The 19091-nt window shown below is 36.5% G+C and overlaps 1 protein-coding gene across 2 annotated transcripts in view; it reads right to left on the bottom strand.

The window, feature by feature from the left end:
• The window catches only part of LOC131432843 (neuroligin-1), a 780452-nt gene that overhangs the window by 592838 nt on the left and 168523 nt on the right, over positions 1–19091 (bottom strand). For both annotated transcript variants that reach the window (XM_058599386.1, XM_058599387.1), the window contains exon 2: positions 5586–5598. The gene's annotated coding sequence lies outside the window, so the exon portion shown is untranslated. The remainder of the gene's footprint in view (positions 1–5585; positions 5599–19091) is intronic.

The raw sequence follows: 19091 nt of genomic DNA, 5'->3' as shown, positions 1-19091 counted from the left end.
TATCGCATTTTGAGTGAAGCTACAATTCGTAAGTGGTTTGCAAAATTTCGTACTGGTCATATGAGCACCGAAGACGATGAACGCAGTGGACGTCCAAAAGAGGCTGTTACCGATGAAAACGTGAAAAAAATCCACAAAATGATTGAAAACTGACCGTAAAGTGAAGTTGATCGAGATAGCTGACACCCTAAAGATATCAAAGGAACGTGTTGGACATATTATTCACGAATATTTGGATATGAGAAAGCTTTGTGCAAAATGGGTGCCGCGTGAGGTCACAATCGATCAAAAACAACAACGAATTGATGATTCTGAGCAGTGTTTTGAGCTGTTATATCGAAATAAAACCGATTTTTTTCGTCGATATATAACAATGGACGAAACATGGCTCCATCACTTCACTCCGGAGTCCAATCGACAGTCAGCTGAGTGGACTGCACGCGATGAACCGAACCCAAAGCGTGGAAAGACTCGACAATCGGCCGGTAAGGTTATGGCGTCTGTATTTTGGGATTCGCATGGTATAATTTTCATCGACTACCTTGAAAAGGGAAAAACCATCAACAGTGACTATTATATAGCGTTATTAGAACGTTTGAAGGACAAAATTTAAAAAAAAACGGCCTCATTTGAAGAAGAAAAAAGTTTTGATTCATCAAGACAATGCAAAGCACCGTGTCACAAGTCGATGAAAACCATGCTGAAATTGAACGAATTGCTCCCTCATCCACCGTATTCTTCAGATTTGGCCCCCCGTGTCTTTTTCCTGTTTTCAAACCTCAAGAGAATGCTCGCTGGTAAAAAATTTAGAAGCAATGAAGAGGTAATCGCTGAAACTGAGGAAACTTGAGTTACATTTTCTTGAGTCATAGGCGTTGCGAAGCGTTACATGCGTTATTTTTTGTTAGTAATAGGCGGTACGAAGCGTTAAATGCGTTACTTTATTGTAAGTTATAGGCGTTACGAAACGTTACATGCGTTATTTTTATCTAGGTATTAGGTGTTACGGTGCGTTACAGTAAAGTATATTATAAACGTTACTTCACTTTTCAATCATTCAAAACGATTTTGGGGTATTTTTATGTGATTTTTCTGTCTCATTTGCTGTTTCTGAAGCTGTTTAAAATTAAAACAAGGAATGGTTTTTGATCCATTAGAATAACATGGAATTTTAACAGCTGTCTTTTAAAGGTAAGTATTAACTGAAAAAAGTGACTGCAACCAAACTAGCGTCATCTATGTATTAGGCCCGGAACTTTTCAGCCCATGTGTTAGTACCAAATCTGGGAGAGTTTCCAAATACTTGAAACTATCCGCTTTTTCCACTTCCGTTCCACTTCGTTTGATTTGTTAGTGCTTTCCTAGGTGAGTGAAATATAATGGATTTGGTTTTCGCTATGTTCAAAGAGAGTTAATTTGCGTATCATCAACAAATAATCTAGGTATCGCCCTTGGTTTCAGATTACCAATATCGTTTATGTAAATCAAAAATAATAATGGTCCTATATTGCTGCCCTATGGAACACCAACATCGATTTGAAATTTTGGAGCTTTTTTCGTCCCCAATATTAACAAAATGTGTTCGTTCTGATAGATAGCTGTGAAAAACGTTATTGGCGACTCCTCTAACACCATATCGATTCAATTTTCCTTCAGAATAATGTTTTGGCTCCAAGTGTCGAACGCCTTTCTTAGGTCTAAAAACAATGACCCAAGAATCTACTCAGAATCGATTTCCTTAATGATACGATCCATTAGCTCAACTACGGCAGTTGTATGCAGTTTTTCTTACGCGAATTTTCAAAGTTCTCCGATTTTCTTGATTTATCTTAGAAATGCATGAAACGTCGAGATTTGGTGTTATCCAGTATTTTTATTAAGTCAACTATCTGACATTATTTCAGATTACAGATTTTCAATTTCGTCGATTTTCTTGCTCGGGTGATAAGGAGTGTATCGATAAGTAGTTAGTAATATTCAAAACATTTATTACTCTGAAATGGCTTAATTTTTTGCAGCGTGTTTTGCGGTGACATGTTTGTTCACATGTCAGTAACAGCTGCGCAATCGATTGGTTTCGGTACGGTTTATCGTTTCATTGATGAGTCGAATTGATCCGGAAACACGAAAGAAAATTCTGCACACTTGGTGCTCAGAAAGTGATGTCACGTACAACGAAATTGCAAAACGGGTGAAAGTGCACCACACCAGTGTCAAAAATATTATCGAGAAGCTCGGTAAGACCCTTTCCATGAAGGATTTGCCCCGATCCGGTAGGAAAACGGGTCCCAGCCAGCAGGGCCGGGACTTAAAAGTGGTTGAGTACATCAGGAAAAACCCATCGGCGTCGACGCGGGATTTGGCCAAGCAGTTCAACACCAGCATCGGGATGAATCAACGGATCAAAGTTCGGAACTCCCTGAAAATGTGCAAGTAACAGAAGGTGCCGAAAATGTCCCTGGTACAGCAAGTTCAGGCCAAAACAAGAGCGCGAAAACTGTATAACCGGATTCTACAGAATAAAGACGGATGCATCCTGATCGACGATGAAACCTACGCCAAGGAAGACTCTCCAGCGCTGTCGGGACCGCAACATTATGCGAAATCGGTGTACCAGGACATGGACGACGCTGACACCACGGTGGCGATGGAAAAGTTTGGGCAGAAGGTGTTGGTCTGGCAAGCAATTTGTACCTGTGGTTTGCGGTCGTCGATTTTCTTCACGAAGGGCACAATTAACGCCAAGGTGTACGAGGAAGAATGTTTGAAGAAGAGAATGCTGCCACTGTACAGAAAGCATAAGGCTCTTCTGGCCGGATTTGGCTTCAGCCCACTACGCCAACTCCGTTCTACAGTGGTTTTAAAAAAATAATGCACAATTCGTGGAAAAGGACATAACCCAGCGAACTGCCTGGATCTTCGGCCAATTGAAAGGTATTGGGCAATTGTCAAGCGGAAGTTTCGGAAGGAAGGTACAGTGTCTCAAAACATGCAGGAGTTAAAAAAAACTGGACAGCTGCCACCAGAAAAGTCACAAAAGTAACTGTGCAGAATTTTATGAAGAATATCAAGTCCAAAGTGCGAGCGTTTCACAGAAACTAGAATTTTCTTCAATATAATCAGTGAAATGCATAAAAATGTAACTTTTCTACAATACATCGAAAACTGATGTCAAAATATGTTCGCTTTTTTATTCAATAATCAATGTTGCTAACTAATTTTCGATACACTCCTTATCAAAGTTGCTGAAACGTCAGGAAATATCGTGCTGCCAATGACGTAGACCGAGAAATTCCTCATCCAGTGCGTAGAAATATGCCTTATTCCGCAGACTATCTGTTACTGTGGCTTGAAGAGCGTTATTTATATTTCAATGAGCTATCGTCAAGCAGAATCGCAAGGAGAAGCGAAAAATAGGTGACAGCGATGTTTAGTTGAAGGCAAAACGACGTTTTTCGGCGAGGTCCGTTTTCAACGAGACTGTGATTGATATAAGAAATACATCAAAAAGGCCCGATAATTCGAACAACAGAATCTTTGAAATAGAAAATGAATTTAAAATTATTATTGAAAAGTAGTACCGTTTTACACACAAATAGCTTCGAAAAAAAAACTCTTCGAGAATCTAGGGCTGCTACTTCAACATTAGCATTATCAACGTTTATTCGGATAGCTCGCATGATAACGAGGACGTCTTTCATATTTTAATTGTTGAGCAATGTAAAATTTGGCCGAGTTCGTCTCGGTTTTATCATTTTCGTAGATCTGGCACCACTGGCTAGAAGAAGAGTGCAAATGATTCTTGGCGATGCTCTCACGATTGTAAAATTCTACCAGCGAATATTTAACGATCAGATTAGTGAATTAGTATAAATTATCTTTAAATTTTTCCAAGATCAAAATTTTGGAACGGCTCTGGAGGTGAATTCAATTTCGCTTCATAATTCTCACGGTAACAAGCAGAATATAATAATCCATTTTAAGCCACCAGAAGCCATTTTGTACTCACTCCGAAAACCTTGGATTGTGAACTCATCGAATTGCAACGCTTGAGTGGGCACATTTTTTTTCCTCAATCAATAACATCCCCTCCCGCCAGCATCCAGCCTTTCCCAGCCCAGTTCGTTCCATCCTTCGGTAAAAACGATCGGAACCAACGACAACCAGGACGGGATTCCCTAAATTGAACCAATTAATTGCATTCCGGATGCGGCACTGATGCGAACGATCTCTTTCAGCGACATCGGCGGAAGAACGGTGACAGCGGGACAAGGGAATTTCCTGAGCCCATTTCGATTCCCCACTCGCAATAACACACTGTCACAGTCGGTTTGACTCTTCTGTTCTGAATTGAATGAATAATCCGAATGTTTATCCCGTTTCAGAAACGGAACTCGGCGGGCTCAATCCGGCACAAATTGGGATCCTACTGTGTCCCCGGTATGATTTCGCATTCATAGCCTTTCGCATGGATTAGGGCTTCGAAGGAGGGGAGGGGGAGGTCGAAGGCAGGGAAAAGATTGATCGACAACAGGAACATTAATATCGCCATTCTATGATCCTTCTTTCGGATTTTCGATATGTGATAAATTATGTCTGAATTCGACTGCTCGCTCGTCTCCCCCTCTGGGAAAGGACAATAATTTCCATTCCTGGAAAAGTTTTCGATCCCATCCGTCCCATCCTTTCTGCAGCAGAGAATGGACACCGTCAGGATGGGAAAATTTTACGCAATGGCAATGGCCGAACTATTTGCATGATTACGATGATAATGTTCACCCAGTTTTCGATGATGTGCAAATCCTTGGTCCTTGTTTCGTCCAGAACTCGATGTGGGGAGAAGGTCGGAATTATTATAACTTACTGTTTCACGCCAACGAGTGCCATGCCGTTGCTAGCTCGGTTGTCCGTTCTCAGACAGAAAGGAAACAGGAACAGAATGTTTGCCCAAGCGGGAGACATAAAATCGAACCGACTTTGGAGTCGGTAGCTCCTGTTCAATAGTAGGTGCTGGAGTGGAAACCAGCGTGCAGATATGACTGCGAAGTAACACCCCATCCTACAGATGAACTGGATTTGCTACAATCCGTTGGGCGTGTTTTTAAGTGTCTGTTAATGCTATGCAGTACAATCCAAAATTAATGGTCCATGAGAGACTGGTAGGCTATCGGAAAATTTATGCAATGTTTGGTGGTCTAAATTTTGGGAAAACTGGTACTGCAAAAAACAAAATCGTATGACTTCCGGTGGCTGCAAAATTTATTACGTAACAAACTTCTTTGTTGTTTGTGGCCTGATACGGAGCAAATGATCCCCAGAAGGTGAGATAATTAAGTGCTCACAAGTTCCTACCTTATGACTTCCTGATTTTACAAAAACGAGTTATAAATAAAAAACGCGATGAGCGACACTCCAGTTCTCCCACATGGAAAACTACTAGACGAAAATAAACCGCACTTCTTCTACTTCCCGATGACGTGTTTGGTTTCTTCCTCCCTTGTTTGGTTCCAGTATAACCGTCAGATAAAATATGTCAGGTTCCTTTGCACTACCAAGTAGTTGAAAGAAAAAAAAGTTTTACTTACATGCATTAGGTTCCTGAAAGAAAAAAAAAAACAGATAAAGAAGGCGGTTAGACGAATGTTTGAATTTATGTTTAGATATTATTGATTTTACAAAAAAAAACTATGTCATCGAAAACCATTTCGTCGAAATCACCCCGGCGAAAGACCAATAATTGTGAAAACCGGGGTTAAATAAACATTCATAGAAAGACTGGCGGGTGGGTAACGTCACAGACATAACTGAATGACGTGAATACTTTCTTTAGCTTGAGCGACTTCTACACCTATTTATTATAAAAAATGTGGAGGAATTAGAAAAGAAATTAGAAGAGAAATATGAGGAGGAATTAGAAGAGAAATATGAAGAAAATTAGGAAAAGAAATAAAAAAATTAGAAGAGATATTAGAAAAAAAACATTAGGAAAGAAATTAAAAGAAAAATTATAAAAAAAAATCATAAGCGAAATCATAAGCGAAATCAGAAGTAAATTAAAGAAAATAAATTAAAAGAGTATTAACAAAACAAGTAGAAGGAAAATTTGTAGCAATATTTGAATAAAATAGAAGCGAAGAGAAGAAAAATTCCGCCCGGCGAAAGTTCAATACTGGTAAAAACCGGAGTTAAATAAACTTTCACAAAAAGATTAGCGGGTGGGTAATGTCACAGTCATGACTGGATGACGTGAATACTTTCTTTAGCTTGTGCGACTTCTGCACCTTTTAATTAAAAAAGTATGTGAAGAAAATAGATTAGGTATTAGAGAAGGAATTAGAAGAGAAATTAGAGGAGCAATTAGAAAGAAATTTAGAAAAGAAATAGAACTTAAGAAAACTTACAAGAGAAATTAGAGGAGATATTAAAAAAGTCATTAGGGAAGAAATTAAAAGCAAAATAAAAAGAGATATTTAAATAAAACAGAAGAGAAGAGAAGAAAAATCGTAGGAGAATCAGGAAGCCAAAATTAAAAAAATAGATATAAAAGAAATAAGAATAGAAATTTAAAAACCAATTTGAAGTGAAATCAGAAAAGATTTTAGAAACGGAATAAGAGAAGAAATTAGAAGAGAACTAGAAGAGAGGAAGAGAAAAAAGAAAAGAAATTAGAAGATAAATTAGAAAAGAGATCCAAAAAGAAACTAGTAGAAGAATTAAAAGAGAATTGCAAGAGAAAAAAGAAAAGATGTAAGAAGTGACATTAGAAAAATAAATTAGAAGAGAAATTAGAAAACAAATTGAATAAAAAATTGGAAGAGAAATTAGAAGAGCAATTAAAAGAGAAATTAGAAGGAAATTTAATAGACAAAATAGAAGAGAAATGAAAAAAAATTGTATAAGAGAAATAAGAAAAAAACTAGAATACCAATTAGAAGAGAAACTGGAAAAGAAATAAGAAAAGAAATTAAAGGAGAATTGGAAGAGATTTTGGAAGAAAAATTAGAAGATATATTAGAAGAGAACTAAGAAGGGATATAAGAAGAAACATTGAAAGAGAAAGTAGAAGAGAAATCGAGAGAGAAATTAAGAGAGGAATTGAAAGGACAATTAGTAGATAAGAGATAAATAAGTACAATAGAAAATGGAAAATAAATTGAAAAATAAATTAGGAGAGATATTATAAGAGAATTAGAAGGAAATTTATAAGAGAAATTAAATGAAAAAACTAAATGAAAGAAATTAAAAGTAAAATTAAAAGAGAAATTAGAAGATAAATTAGAAGAGAAATTAGACAAGGAATAAGACAAGAAATTTGAAGAGAAATTGAAAGATTTATTAGAAAATAAGTTAGGAGCAATGAGAAGAGACATTAAAAGAGAAATAAGAAGAGAAGAAAGAAGAGAAACTAGAAAAGAAATTAGAAAACATAAGAAAATAGATAAGCAAAAGAATTAAAAAAGAAATAATAAAATGAAATGGAAGAGAAGTAGAATTAGAAGAGAAATAAGAAGATGTATTATATGGGGAAAAAATTATAAATAAGAAAAGAATAATCAGAAGAGGAAAAGGAAGAGAAATTATAGGAGAAATCAGAAATGAAATAATAAAAGATTTAGAAGAGAACAATAAAAAACAATTAGTAATGATATTAGGATTGAAATTAGAAGAGAAATTTGAAAAGAATTTAGAAGACAAATTAGAAAAAAAAATCAAAGAGAAGAGAAGGTAAATTCGAAGAGGAATCATAAGAAAACTTACAAGCAAAAGTTTTAAAAGAGATTAGAAAAGAAATTAGAAGAGAATTTTGAAGAGAAATTTAAAAAATAGAGAAGAAAGACTCGACGAGAAATCATAGGTGAATTTAGAAGCAAAATAAAAAAAGAAATTAGGATTGAGAGAGAGAGATATGAAGAGAAATTGGAAGTAAAATTGAATGTAAAATTGGAAGAAAAAGAGGAATAAAAACATATCAGATTAATCAGAAGAAGAATAAAAAGAGGTATTTAAAGTAAAATTAGAGGATAAATCAGAAGAGAAACAAGAATAGATTAGGAAGAAATATAAGAAAATAAATAAGCAATGATATTAGAAGAGAAAAAAGATGAGAAATTAGAAAAAAATATTAGAAGTGAAACTAGAAGAAAAATTAGAAGCAAAATTAGAAAAGAAATAAAAAGGGAAATTAGAAGAGGAACCACGAAAATAAATTGAACAGAAATTAGAACTGAAATTAGAAGAGAAATAAGGACGAAAATTAGAAGAGAAATTATAAGTAAAGTTAGAAAAGAAATGAGATAAGAAATTGGAAGAAATATCTAAAAAAAAGCAGGAAAGAAATAACAAGCGAACTTAGAAGACAAATTAGACGAGAATTCAGAAAAAAAATTAGAAGAGAAATTTAAAGTAGAAATTAGAAGTCAAATTTGAAGAGAAAATGGAGAAGAAATCAAAAGAGAAACTAGAAGAGAAATTTAAAGAGAATTGCAAGAGAAACCCAGAAAATATGTTAGATGAGACATTAGAAGAAAGATTAGAAGGAAAATTGTAAAAGAAATTAGAAGAGAAGTAAAAAGAGAAATTAGAAGAGCAATTAGAAGCAAATTTAGTAGACAAAATAGAAGAGAAATAAAAAAAAATTATTAGACAAATTAGAAAAAAATAGAATACAAATAAGAAGAGATACTATAAAAAAATTAAAAGAGAATTTAGAAGAAAAATTAGAAGAGATATTAGAAGAAAACTATGGAGTGATATAAGATATATGAAAGAGAACTTAGAAGATAAATCGGAAGAGAAATTAAGAGAGGAATTGAAAATAAAATTAGTGGATATGAGATAAGAAATTAGAAAAGAAATTGGAAAATAAATTGAAAACAAAATTAGGAGAGATATTCTAAGAAAATTAGGCGAAAATTCAGAAGAGAAATTAGATGAAGCTAAGCTAAGAGAGGAACAAGAAGAGAAATTAAAAGGAAAATTGAAAGTTAAATTAGAAGAGGAATGAGTCAAGAAATTTGAAAAGAAATGTAAAGACTGAATGTAAAGAATTAAAAAAGATCAGAATAATCAGAAGAAGGATAAGAAGAGGTATTAAAAGTTAAATTAGAGGATGAATCAGAAGGGAAACAAGAATAGATTAAGAAGAAATATAAGAAAATTTATTAGAAAAGATGTTAGAAGAGAAATAAGACAAGAAATTAGAAACGACATTAGAAGAGAAACTAGAAGAAAAATCAGAAGCTAAATTAGAAAAGAATTAAGAAAAGAAATTAGAAAAGGAACTATGTAAAAAAATTAAAAACAAATTAGAACCGAAATTAGAAGAGAAATAAGAACGAGAGTTAGAAGAGAAATTAGAAGTAAAGTTAGAAAAGAAATGAGATAAGAAATTTGAAGAGAAATATCTAAAAACAAACTAGGAAAGAAATAACAAAAGAAATTAGAAGACAAATTTGAGGAGAATTTAGAAAAAGAAAATGAAGAGAAATTAAGAGTAGAAATTAGTAATGAAAGCAGATGGGAAATTAGAAGGGAAATTAAACGAGAAATGAAATAAAATATTAGTAGAAAAATTGTAAGAATAATGAGAATCGAAATCAGAAGACATTAGCAGAGAACTTAATAGAGAAAATACACAAAATGTTACAAAAGAAATTAAAAGAGAAATTGTGAGATAATTCAGAAAATAAATTGAAAAATAAATAAAAAGAAAATTTAATAGATATTAGAGAAGAAATTCAAAGAGATATTTTACGACAAATTGAAGAGGAATCAAAAGAGAAATTACAAAAAAAACTAGAAGAGTATTGAGAAGAGAAATTAACAGCGAAATTAATAGAGAAATAACAAGAGATATATAAGTATTGACGGCTTTCTCAGTCCCAAATCATTAGGCAAACGATTTAATTCTTAAATTGCCCGACGTTTCGGCCGTTTTTGATGGCCTTTTTCAAGGGGAACTGTAAAGTTGTGTTTTTATTATTGTCAAAATGAAGGTACAAAAAGGTTACATGAATACAAATACTACAAACATACAGCCTCATTGCCGTTTCAACCTTCCGAGCGAACGGACGTGCTTTGTGTTTACTGCGAAAAAAAACCAGTGCCGTGTGTGATAACGTGACCGGACGATCAAAACTAGATTATATCGCTATTGTGTAATAGACAATAGTGCTTTTTTCTGTGAGAGGTTTTTTTTGAACATTATACACTGAAGCAGTGCATTGTTGTGAGCGGACGATCGAAACAGTACCGTTAGCCGGTGATTGTTTGATCGATCAAGGCCAGATTTCAGTGGCCATTGTGATTATACTGTGCGGATTATAAGTGAGTGTGCTTTTTCCTCTCGGAGGTTTTTTGCACACCCTCGAAGCGGCGATACGCCGATCGACGAGGGCTTGGCCTTGGTGGCCCCCGTTGGATTAAAAGTTAAGTACTATTATTTAAGAACGTCAAGATACTGGACTGCAAGCGATTGCATTCAGTATCGATCGCCGGGGATGGAACAAAGTCTTATCCCCAATCTGACTCTTATCGTGTGACCTTCGCCGGCTCTGCTTTGCCCAACTACATCCTCTTGGACCGGGTTCGTCTGCCTGTTCGTCTTTTTGTACCTCGAGTAATGAATTGTACCAATTGCAAACAATTGGGGCATACAGCTTCTCATTGCTGCAATAAGCCCCGGTGTGCTAACTGTGGGGAGGCTCATGCGGATGGCTCTTGCGGTAAGGATGCTGAAAAGTGTCTCTACTGCAAGGAGGGTCCGCATGACCTAATGGCATGTCCTGCGTATAAGCTGCGAGGAGATCGGATGAAGCGTTCCCTGAAGGAACACTCCAAGCGTTCCTTTGCCGAGATGCTTAAGAGTGCCACCCCTCCTAAACTGACAACGAATCCATATGCCTGCTTGTCAACTGACGAGAGCGATTCTGACGACCCTTTGGAAGGTCCATCTTCGGCGGTCCCTCATAGCTGTAGGAAAAGAATGAATAAATCCTCTCATAAGCTACCTAGTAAGGGCTCGAAGGTGTCTTCCGAAGGGCTTCGAAAGGTTACAGCTAACGGGAATCGGGACAAACCACCGAAGCAAAAGGCTCCTGGTCTCGGAAAACTCAGTTCCGAGATGGAATTCCCACCACTTCCCGGGACAACAAAATCCCCAAACGTCCCTGAAAATCTATCAGAGAACCAACTAGGTGCTGGACTTATCAAGTTCTCTGATGTTGTGGACTGGATTTTTACAACTTTTAATATTTCTGACCCTCTTAAAAGCATTTTAATTGCTTTCATGCCAACAGTAAAAACATATTTAAAGCAGTTGACTGCAAATTGGCCCCTTCTTTCAGCGATTGTATCCTTCGATGGCTAAATCATCCATCGAGGTCACGGATCTAATCACTGTTTTACAGTGGAATTGCAGAAGTATCATTCCAAAAATAGATTCTTTTAAATTTTTAGTAAATAATCTGAAATGTGACGCATTTGCATTGTGCGAAACTTGGCTAACTTCTGAAATATCCTTAAACTTCCACGATTTTAACATTATTCGCCTGGATCGAGATGATCCCTACGGAGGAGTACTTTTGGGGATCAAAAAGTGCTATTCTTTTTATCGAATTAACCTCCCCTCGATATCAGGTATTGAAACTGTCGCATGTCATGTTACAATCAAAGGCAAGGATCTTTGCATTGCTTCAATCTATATTCCCCCAAGGGCCTCGGTTGGGCATCGGTGGCTCAGTGATATCATTGAGCTCCTTCCCGCACCGACGTTGGTTTTAGGAGACTTTAACTCACACGGTACGGGATGGGGCTGTCTTCACGACGATAACAGATCAGCTATGATCCATGATATCTGCGACAACTTCAATATGACAATCTTGAATACGGGAGAAATGACACGGATTCCTGCACCACCAGCAAGACCAAGTGCGCTGGATTTATCACTTTGCTCGACATCGCTACGGTTGGATTGCACATGGGAGGTAATTCCTGATCCCCACGGTAGCGATCATCTACCGATCGTAATATCAATCACCAGCGGCTCAAAACCATCGAAGACAATCAATGTTTCCTATGACCTCACACGAAATATTGATTGGAATAGCTATGCGACCGCGATATCTGAGAAACTTGAAAGAACACAACAACTTCCTCCGGAGGAAGAGTACACGTTTTTGGCTGGCTTGATTCTCGACCCCGCGACTCAAGCTCAGACGAAACGTGTACCCGGCGCAAAAACTAACATCCGTCCTCCCAACCCGTGGTGGGACAAAGAGTGCACAAATTTAAACGCGGAGAGAGCCTCCGCGTATAAAATATTCAGAAAAAATGGAACACCTGATAATTACCGGAATTACGCGGCGTTAGACGTTAAAATTAAGAACTTGATTAGAGCTAAGAAACGCGGTTACTGGCGTCGGTTCGTAGACGGCCTAACAAAAGAAACATCTATGAGCACTCTTTGGAACACAGCCCGACGAATGCGCAATCATAACACAACGAATGAAAGCGAGGAATATTCTAACCGCTGGATATTCGATTTCGCTAAAAAAGTATGTCCAGACTCTGTTCCGGAACAGAAGATCACCCGCGCCGCGACACCAAATACAAACGAAACACCGTTTTCGATGGTAGAGCTCTCACTTGCGCTCTTGTCATGTAACAATAAAGCCCCGGGATTAGACAGAATAAAATTCAATTTGTTGAAAAATCTGCCTGACCCCGCCAAAAGGCGCTTGCTGAGTTTATTCAATAAGTTCCTTGAGGACAACATTGTTCCACATGACTGGAGACAAGTGAAAGTGATATCCATTCAAAAACCAGGAAAACCAGCCTCCGATCACAATTCGTATCGGCCGATTGCTATGCTTTCCTGTATCCGGAAATTGTTCGAAAAAATGATTCTGTTTCGTCTAGACAATTGGGTCGAAACTAATGGTTTACTTTCAGATACACAATTTGGTTTCCGCAGGGGCAAAGGAACGAACGATTGTCTTGCGTTGCTCTCAACAGAAATTCAAATGGCATTTGCTCGTAAGGAACAAATGGCGTCAGTTTTCCTAGACATCAAGGGGGCTTTTGACTCAGTTTCTATAAATATCCTATCTGAGAAGTTGCATCAGCATGGTCTTTCACCAATTTTGAATAACTTTTTGTACATCAGTCGGTGTTGAACAGTCGTTCGCACCGCACGCGTATAGCTCTTGGCTCCTGGAATTTTTTTCTGGCTACCTAGAGTTTCATTGATTCAAGGCTTCAGTCTTTTTCAAGGCTACCTGAATCACTAACTAAGTGACTAAGTGATACAAAGAGTGATATTAGAGTGACTAAGTGTTACAAAGAGTGATATTAGAGTGACTAAGAAATTAATCAGCCTTTTTTAAGGCTAGCTAGGAGTCTAATCGAAGACTAATTTAGCCTAGTTAATTTAATTTAAAATTTCATTAATTCCAAAAATGCCTGCGTCCAACCGGAAAGGCAACAAGCCTAAGGCTAAAAATAATTCAATACGGAATAAATCACAATCCGTTATTCAACATTTTTCTAATAACATTCACGATCTTATAGAATCTGAATGTAAAAATAAAAGACAACGGACGGATTTCCCTTCCGTTGATCCTATGCCGTCTAACAATATTTACGAGATTCTACCTGAATCCGATTGTAGCGACATAGAAGAAAATTTTTCAAAAATTCCCAAAATGGACGCTTGTCGTTCTGGGAAGAAACATCAATCTATGCCACCAGTGACGGTGATGATTTCCGACTTCAAAGCATTCCGTACTGAGCTTTCTACTTTTCTCCCGGAAGTAAAAGTCTCATTTCAAATCGGACGAAGAGGAGAATGTCGAGTCTTGGTGGATGGATTGGAAGATTACGAACGTCTTATTCGATATTTGTCCGAAAAACTTCATAAATTTTATTCATATGATATAAAATCAGACAGACCCTTCAAGGCTGTCTTGAAAGGATTATCAAATGATCAAAGTATTGATGAAATTAAAAATGAAATAAAAGAATTGCTTGGTTTTGCCCCTTCCCAAGTAATACTTATGAAAAAAAGAGCGAATGGTACTTCTAAACCACGCTCTGGAATTTCCCATGAACTTTACCTAATACACTTCAATCGAAGTGATGTAAACAATTTGAAAACTTTAGAAAAAGTACGTTTCATTTCCCACATTAAAATTCATTGGGAACATTATAAACGGCATAATCGTATTGCAAACTTAACGCAATGTCGTCGTTGCCAAGGCTTCGGCCATGGAACCAAAAATTGTCATATGGATATACGGTGTTTGAATTGTGGTAAATCGCATTCGAAAGACGTTTGTCCAATGAATGAAACCACTGATAAATTTTCATGTTCAAATTGCAATGGAAATCATAAATCCAATTATTTGAAATGTCCTGTCAGGGAAAAAATTTTAAACGCTCGTTCGCTTAGACAACAAGTCAAATCAACGACCTTAAATTTACAGAACATACCTGAAAATTCTTCTAAGGCACCTGCCAATTCGTCTTCTAACGAAAACAATTTATTGACAGGTAGATCGACCTCGTCATCATCTTCTTCTAATGTCAGTTATGCTGGTATATTAGGTAGAAATCTATCTCCTATTTCTTCTAATGTAAATAATCAAAACACAGGACCGCCTTGCAGTTCTTCTTCTAACGAAAACAATTTATTAATAGGTAGACCGGCCAAATCATCTTCTTCTAATGGCAGTCTACCTACAAATATTCCTTCAATGCCATTCGCTTCTTTAAATGAAGTCGATTTAGGCGATATAACTGAAAATAAAATGATCTACCTACAAGATCAACTTTTTCAAATGATCATCCAAATGAATTCGACTTCATCACTTTTTGAAGCATTTCAAATCGGATGGAAATTTGCAAATAATATTATAATGAATTTAAAATTTAACAGTGATGTTAAATAATTATTTGAATATTTTAAATTGGAATGCTCGATCTTTGAAATCGAGTGAAGATGAATTTTATAATTTTCTCAAAGTTCACAAAATTCATATTGCCATTGTGACAGAAACTTTTCTTAAACCAAATGTAAAATTGAAAAGTAATCCACATTATGTGGTTCATCGATTTGACAGGTTTACTGGAATTGGTGGTGGAGTTGCCATTTTTGTCCAACGGCAAATTAAACATCGAATTTTACCTTCTTTCAATACTAAAGTTATTGAAAGCTTGGGAATCGAAGTTGAAACCATTCATGGAATTTATTTCATCGCTGGAGCATATTTGCCATTCCAATGCACCGGCGAACAATTAAATTTCTTTAAGGGCGATTTGCAAAAACTTACAAGATATCGATCGAAATTTTTCGTAATAGGGGACTTAAATGCTAAGCATGTCCAGTGGAATTGTAGGCAAAATAACAGTAATGGTAAAATAATTCATAATCAACTCTCAGCTGGTTACTTCACAGTTCTTCATCCCAGTAATCCGACTTGTTTCTCTTCCGTGAAAAACCCGTCTACAATTGATCTGGTTCTAACGGATCAAAGTCACATTTGTAGTGAACCGATTACACATGTTGACTTTGACTCAGATCATCTTCCAGTAACATTCAGACTTTCCAACGAAGCTATAATTAATCCAATTAGTTCTATTTTCAACTATCATAGAGCTAATTGGTTGGATTACAGATCTCACATTGAAAATCATGTGGATCATGAAACTATTTTAGAAAATTCTGCGGACATCGACACAGCAATTGATAATTTGAATCATTATATTATCGAAGCTAGAAATCTTTCAGTTCCCAAAGCTCAAACTAAATTAAATTCTCCTATCATCGATGACAATCTTCAACTGCTCATTCGGTTGAAGAATGTTCGTCGACGACAATATCAACGTTCTCGTGATCCTGCTATGAAAAACATAGTTAAGGATTTACAAAAAGAAATTAAACATAGATTTACTCTTTTGCGAAATGAAAATTTCGCTAAAGAAGTTGAACAAATTAAACCATATTCTAAACCTTTCTGGAAACTTTCTAAGGTTCTTAAGAAACCTCAGAAACCAATTCCTGCTCTCAAGGAAGGAAATCAAATACTTCTTACAAATGGTGAAAAAGCTCAAAAGCTAGCTCAGCAGTTCGAGAGTGTCCACAATTTTAATTTAAACGTTGTGAGTCCTATTGAAAATGAAGTCTCACTGAAGTATGATCATATTTCAACCCAAGTGTTATCACACGATGACATTATTGAGACGAATTTTGATGAAATTAAATCAATTATTAGGAAACTCAAAAACATGAAGGCTCCTGGTAATGATGGAATTTTTAATATTCTTATTAAAAATCTTCCCGATGTTGCTTTGAGACTCCTGGTTAAAATTTTCAACAAGTGTTTTTCATTAGCTTACTTCCCAAAAAGATGGAAAAACGCTAAAGTAATTCCTATCCTAAAACCTGATAAAAACCCAGCAGAAACATCAAGTTATCGCCCAATTAGCTTACTTTCTTCTATCAGTAAACTTTTTGAAAAAATTATCTTGTTAAGAATGATGACTCATATAAATGAGAATTCAATTTTTTTACCAGAGCAGTTTGGATTTCGTCATGAACATTCAACTACTCATCAACTTGTCAGAGTAACGAACATGATAAAATCAAATAAATCTTCTGGGTTATCCACTGGAGTTGCTCTTCTAGACATAGAAAAAGCATTCGACAGTGTTTGGCACAAAGGTTTAATAGCAAAAATGTCTGATTTCCAGTTTCCTATTTATTTGATCAAAATGATTCAAAATTATTTAACTGATCGTACTTTTCAGGTTAGCTATCAGAATTGTAAATTTGAATTGCTACTCGTACGAGCAGGTGTTCCGCAGGGTTCGAGTGTAGCTCCAATCTTGTATAATATTTTCACTTCTGATCTTCCAAATCTACCCGTTGGTTGTCAGAAATCGCTATTCTGTGACGACACAAGTCTGTTAGCCACAGGTAGAAATCTAAGAGTGATCTGCAGTCGCCTACAAAGAAGTTTAAATATTTTCAGTGATTATCTGTCAAAATGGAAAATTAAACCAAATGCAGCAAAAACGCAATTAATTATCTTTCCTCACAAGCCAAGAGCTTCTTTTCTTAAACCAAACAATAATCACATTCTCAAATTGAATGACTTGGAATTGACATGGTCTGATCAAGCTAAATACCTAGATTTAACGTATGACAAAAAACTCACTTTCAAGGATCACATTGAAGGAATCCAGGCAAAGTGTAATAAATATATTAAATGTTTATATCCTCTTATAAACAGAAATTCTAAGCTCTGTCTAAAAAACAAATTGTTAATTTATAAACAAATTTTCAGACCAGCCATGCTTTATGCGGTACCAATTTGGTCAAGCTGTTGTTCCACCAGGAAGAAAACGCTTCAAAGGATTCAGAATAAAATTCTGAAAATGATTCTGAAGCGTCCTCCCTGGTTTAGTACAAATGAGTTACACAGACTCACAAATATAGAACCATTAGATGTAATGTCACATAATATTATAAGCAAATTCCGACAAAAATCGATGCAATCTTCAATTGAATCGATTCGCTCTCTGTATTAGTTAGTATATAAGTTCCTTTTCCCCATTACACAATACAAGTAGGTTTAGAATTTTCCCTACACAAAAATCTCAGAATTGCGGAAGCAAATGATGTCTTCATGGTAATAACCAAATCATATATATATACAAGGTGAGATGAAAAAACTGCAACAAAGTAAAACGCCATAATTTTTTCATTTTTTTTTTAAATTTTATTGAATGAAAGCAAAAAATGTCGGAAATAATATCAAATTTGAGAATCGGTTTAGATTTGTTCGAATTGGCCACCTTTGGCACGAACTATGGCCTTCAAACGGCCAATGAAACCATCACACGCTGCCCGAAAGTGGCTCTGCGGTATTTTGTCCCATTCTCGGCGAAGCGCTTGCTTGAGATGATCGACACTTTGGTATTTTTTAGTGCCAACCTTGCTTTCCAAAATACCCCAGGCACAATAGTCCAACGGATTGGCATCCGGAGATTTTGGTGGCCATTGTGCGGTGGAAATGAAGCGAGGAACCTCATTTCTTAACCATTCTTGGGTGGCGCGTGCTGAGTGCGATGGTGCTGAGTCCTGTTGGAATGTCCAAGGTCTGCGGCCGAAATGTTTGCGTGCCCAGGGCTTCAGAACTCCCTCCAAAATATTTTCGCGATAGATTTGCGCATTTATTTTGACCCCACGGTCGATGAATACGAGCGGCGAGCGACCATCGGCTGTTATGGCGGCCCACACTATAACCATGGCCGGCTTTTGAGTTCTGGTGGCCAACCGAAGTTGCAAATTTTCAGCTGACCTCTCTGGCAAGTAAACACGATCATTTTGTTTGTTTACAAACTGCTGGATAACGAATGGTTTCTCATCGGAGAAAACCAAATTCGGCAGTTCACCACTCTTTAGCTTTTTCGAGTCTAACTTTTTTTTGCGCATCAGTAAGATCTTGCACTTTTTGGAACTTCAATGGCTTTAGTCCAAGCTCATTTTTCAATATTTGCCGAATGGCATATTGCGATATGTTCAGCTCACGAGCCATTTTTCGGCCACTGCGACGCGGATTTCGTTCAATTCGCTTCTTCACTTTTCGAACCATTTCTGCCGATGTTGCTGTTTTTTTTCGTCCACTTCCTTGACGTCGGGCTACGCTACCAGTATCACGGTAACGAGCGATGGTACGAGACACAAAAGATTTATTCACTTTTAAATGCTGGAGGGCTCTAACGATAGCCACTTGTGGTTTTCCAGCCAAATGCAAAGCAATCACACTATCACACTTGAATTCCATCACAAATAACTTTTTTTCTGAAAAATTCCCACCAAAATGCTTTTGTGCGCTTGTAAATAATATAATGAGCTGTCACTAGAATAAATCTGACAGCTGTGGGACGAGCGGTTTAGAAATGACAGCAGTCTGAAGTTGGTTGCAGTTTTTTCATCTCACCTTGTATATAACAGGGCTGAAAAGTCACCACTTGTGGCTGAACACCCAATTTAAATCTTAATAATTTAATTTTAACTCATATTCCAA

The sequence above is a fragment of the Malaya genurostris genome, chromosome 2 (genome assembly GCF_030247185.1).
Source record: "Malaya genurostris strain Urasoe2022 chromosome 2, Malgen_1.1, whole genome shotgun sequence".
NCBI lineage: Eukaryota > Metazoa > Arthropoda > Insecta > Diptera > Culicidae > Malaya > Malaya genurostris.
Note: the sequence above shows the minus strand (reverse complement) of the source record. Positions and strands in the feature narration are given on the sequence as shown.